This window comes from Leucopleurus acutus (assembly GCF_964270905.1).
Source record: "Leucopleurus acutus genome assembly, chromosome: 6".
Classification (NCBI taxonomy): Eukaryota; Metazoa; Chordata; class Mammalia; order Artiodactyla; family Delphinidae; genus Leucopleurus; species Leucopleurus acutus.
In genome coordinates, this window is record NC_139149.1 from 17,883,814 (window position 1) to 17,888,837 (window position 5,024).

Genomic DNA, 5,024 nt, shown 5'->3' on the forward strand with positions numbered 1-5,024 from the left:
ACCACTGCACTTTCAAAAGGATTTTCTACTCAGGTTGTTTTCTTACCTACCTCATTTTACCAAGACATAATATTTATACTTTTTATTCTTTCATTTATAGGCACCTGTATAACCTAATATTTACAGAAAATTTTTGGAAAATTTAATGTTAATTTCATTAAATCTTTCAAACAATATTTTTGGTACTATGTTTTCTGTTTTCAAATATTATAAGTATATTTTCATGTAATTAATTTTCAATTTATTTATTATGTAATTAATATTTTCAATTTATTAATTGGTGGATTTTGTTGAATATAACCTGAAATTTTTGTAATTCTGGAACACATTCCAAATCATTTAAAACTGTCTCTAATTCTTTGGCTGATTGAAGGTGCTTTTCTCTCCAGCACATTACAGATCACAAGTGTTGATAAGAACCTAAAAGAAATGCCTACTTCTAAAACATGGAAAGAAGACAGTTTTCATGTTCAGTGCTTCTTAACGATATTCTCTTTTCTTTGCTCCTGCAGGACTCTGCCTTAAGAGGAATGCATTCTTTGACAAGAGTTGAAGGGTAGAAAAATCACTAAATGAATATCGTAATTAGTCCCACCATCCCACTCTACCACATATCTGAAATCAGAAATCCCAAAACAGCCCCAAATTCTTTCTTTCTAACAAGTCTATCAACCTTATCACAAACATGAACCCTGAGGGTTTATGGTGCCTTACTTATTAAAGGAGCCTTCCCCTTAGATGCACCCTCTTTACTCAAAGGTGATTTACCTTTCTGAAGGAGGCAGCCCAATTATTATAAGTTGTCTACACTTAATGTCTGGCGCTGAGGGCTGGTGGAGTAAGGTGAGCTATATTTAGTGATTTTGAGTTTTCTGGCATATATCTCGCTGAAAAAGAGATTAAAAACATAAATTTTCTCTGGTGCGGTATCCTACTCTACCTAACTTTACTAACATTAGGAAGGATATACTTGAATAAAGCAGTCTTGATAGACAGGAGTAAGCAGTATTGCTTAAACATATCGGTTTGATATGAAAATGATTCCCTTGTGAGAGCATCCTAAGTATCCAGACTTTACTGTGGGGTAGAGAGAAGAGCTCTACTTGGCTGTTCCCATTAGCTAGCTCATTAAATTATGCAAAAGTGAGTCAGCACAGTAAGAATGGTAAGGGCTTTAGAGTTGGAAAGATAAGATTTCCATCTCTGGTCTGGCCCTTGCCAGATATATAATCTACGGCAAACGATCAAGTTTTAGTGTTGCCAACTATAAAATGAATATTAAATTACTAACGTCAAAGGATTTGGGAAGATTAACTGAGTTAACATATGTAAAGCAGATAGCACAGACACAAGCCTGGCATAATAGCCAATTAATAGAATGTTAGCTCCTTTTCTTTATTCATCATTTGCTGCATCCAAAATTATTCAAAAAAGAATGATATAGCCCTACTTGTCTCAAAACAGAACCCTCCTACACTGTTGGTGGGAATGTAAATTGGAGCAGTCACTATGGAAAACAGTATGGAGGTTCCTTAAGAAACTAAAAATAGAGCTACTGTATGATCCAGCAATCCCACTCCTGGGCATATAACCAGAAAAGATGAAAACTCTAATTCTAAAAGATATATATACCACAATGTTCATAGCAGCACTTTGCAATACCCAAGACATGGAAACAACCCAAGTGCCCATCAACAGGTGATTGGTTTAAGAAGATATGGTATATATATACACATATGTGTGTGTGTGTGTGTGTGTGTGTATACACACACACACACACACACACACACACACACACAAAGAATATTACTCAGCCATAAAAAAGAAAGAAATACTGACATTTGCAGCAATATGGATGGACCTTATTGTACTAAGTAAAATAAATCAAAGACAGGGCTTCCCTGGTGGCGCAGTGGTTGAGAGTCCGCCTGCCGATGCAGGGGACACGGGTTCGTGCCCCGGTCCGGGAAGATCCCACATGCCGCGGAGCGGCTGGGCCGTGAGCCATGGCCGCTGAGCCTGTGCGTCTGGAGCCTGTGCTCCGCAAAGGGAGAGGCCACAACAGTGAGAGGCCCGCATACCACACACAAAAAAAGAAAAATTAAAGACAAATATTATATGATATCACTTATATGTGAAATCTAAAAAATAATACAAATGAATCTACATACAAAACAGGAGAGTCCGCAGGAGTCGCACTGAGGCCAAAACGCCTGTGGATCTCTGGCCTCGGTCAGTGATGAGCCCTGGGGACCCGGCCGGGCCCGGCCTGGCACTCCCATCAGCATCCAACATGCGCCTCCCAGGGAAGGACACCCGACTAGGTCCCTGCCCCTGGTTTCGGGATGGACCTGGCAGGTGTGTGGGAGAGCAAGGCCTGGGCTTGGCATGTGTGACCCACAGACCTCCTCACGGGGGGAAGGTTTTCTATCATATTATCCATCATAACAATGCTGGAGTTAAGAAGTCTCCATTCCTTTGCTTGGAACCAGAAGACTTTTCCCCCTGCATATAGAGAAAGAGTAATGTTGGTTAGAAACTGGCTAGTGTTTAAAACTGAAGATTGTTATGACTGTTTAACCTGAGCTCCATGTTGAAGTAAGATTAATTATCTTGGAAATACTAAATTGGGGTAACCCAAATCTGTTTCTGGAACCATGAAAATTTTGTTGGTTTTTGACTTTGACAATACAATCATAGATGATAATAGTGACACCTGGACTGTACAATGTGCTCCAGAGAAAAAGCTTCCTATTGAACTACAAGATTCTTACGAAAAAGGATTTTGGACAGAATTTATGGGCAGAGTCTTTAAGTATTTGGGAGATGAAGGTGTAAGAGAAGATGAAATGAAAAGCGCAATGATATCAATGCCTTTCACTCCATGGATGGTGGAACTTTTAAACTTTATAAGAAAGAACAAGGATAAATTTGGCTGCATCATTATTTCAGATGCAAATTCAGTCTTCATAGGTTGGGTTTTAGAAGCTACCAATTTTCATGATGTGTTTGATAAAGTCTTTACAAATCCAGCAGCTTTTGACACCAATGGTCATCTCACTGTGGAAAATTATCATGCTCATTCTTGCACTAGGTGCCCCCAAAATCTTTGCAAAAATGTAGTTTTGGTAGAATTTGTAGGTAAAGTCACAACAATGAGTGAATTATACATGAGTTGTTTATATATGTGATGGAAGAAATGATGTCTGTCCAGTAAACTTTTTCAAGCAGAATGATATTGCCATGCCACGGAATAGATATACTTTACAGAAAACTCTTTCTAGGATGTCTCAATATCTTGAGCCTATGGAGTCTTCTGTTGTATCTTGGTCTTCAGGTGTTGAAATAATTTCTCATTTACGATTTCTAATAAATGAGTAATATGCCAACAATTGAAATGTGTATCAGTTAAGATTAAATACAGCAGCATAAAACTAAAACCCCAAATAACAGTGGCTTTAAAAAAAGAAAAAAAGTTTTCCCTCTCACTTAAAAGAATTTCAGAGTTAAGTATCTCAAAGTTTCTGTGTTGCTCTACCAACCTCAGCACTTGGCTTCCAACTTATGATCCAAGATTGCTGTTCAAGCTCCATCCCTCACATCAACATTCTGGCCAGCAAGGACAGTGAGAGAGAAGGTTGCACCCTCATTTAAATTTCATTAGCCAATACTTAATCACAATGCTCCTACCTAACTGCAAGGAAGGATGCAAAATATAGCTTTTATTTCAGATGGTCATATGCCTGGGAAAAATGGAAAAAGTAGAGTACAAAACTGATGTAGGTGCAACTAGTGGTCTACCAAAGGTGGTTAATAGGTAGATTATATTTTTTAATTATTCCCAGAGAAAACAGTCTTATATTTTACTTTAGTTGGCATTTATTCCCGAAGTATGTCTTGCAGTTACAGATCTTCAAAATAAGCCTAATGCTTAGTTCACATAAGAATACACTACTTCCAAATCAGTTAATTTTAGAGATAGGGATGCAGTATCTATTGCCCAAGTGTTCATTAATTTCACTTTCCTTTTGAAATGAAATACAAATTAATGTTCTTCAAATATTTTAAATTTATATCATTATTAAAGACTATAACTCCAGAATGCTGATTTAATCAGTATGTCATTTCTGTCAATGAAATATTGAGTGATACAATACATAATTTGTAGGAATACTCAACACTTAAGAAACTGTTTCATATAGGGATATTAGCAAACTATCAACTGACCTAGAAAGTTGTACAGTACTATGTTCATTTGTAGGCTCACATGTTTTAGGCATAAATATGCCTTATGTAATAATGTTAGGATTTTCTTTTCCATATGGAAAGCTCCAGAAATAAAAATGTTCAATGTAATTTTATGGGGAAAACAGAAACAGATTCACAGACATAGAAAACAAATTTATGGTTACCAAAGGGGAAAGGGAGGGGGGGAGGAATAAATTAGGAGTATGGGATTGAAAGATACATACTACTATATGTAAAATAGATAAGCAACAAGGATTTACTATATAGCACAGGGAACTATATTCAATAACTTATAATAACCTATAATGTAAAATAATCTGAAAATATGTACATATATATATTTATAACTGAATCATTTTGCTATACATCCAAACTAACACAATATTGTAAATCAACTACACTTGAATTTTTAAAAAGACAAATAAATACTTCCCTCAGAAGATACAAAATGTTGAGAGACAACTGGATACAGGAACAAAAAGTTAGAGTTGTTCAGAGGCTATAAAAAAGGCAGGTACAATATCCTATGGAAGCACAGAGCCAGCAGGCAGGAAGGCAGCCTTTTATATTCCATATGATTTAATTCAACTCAATATAACAAATCATCATTGAGATCCTGCTTTCTGCTCAGCATTATTGGGTCCAATGGACCATTCAGAGTATAAACTTTGAACTCTGTCCTCTGATAGTTTATATTTTAGTTCAGAAGACAAGACTTACAGGAAATACAATACTTAACAAATATTTATTGAACGCCTATTATGTGCCAAGAAGTA

General features: G+C 36.4%; 1 pseudogene across 1 annotated transcript; it reads left to right on the plus strand.

Moving 5' to 3' along the window:
* The first annotated feature begins 2,637 nt into the window (after positions 1–2,637).
* Positions 2,638–3,594, plus strand: LOC309962738 (pyridoxal phosphate phosphatase PHOSPHO2-like; annotated as a pseudogene). Its single transcript has one exon. The product of its transcript is annotated as a pyridoxal phosphate phosphatase PHOSPHO2-like (transcript).
* The last annotated feature ends 1,430 nt before the right edge of the window (positions 3,595–5,024 follow it).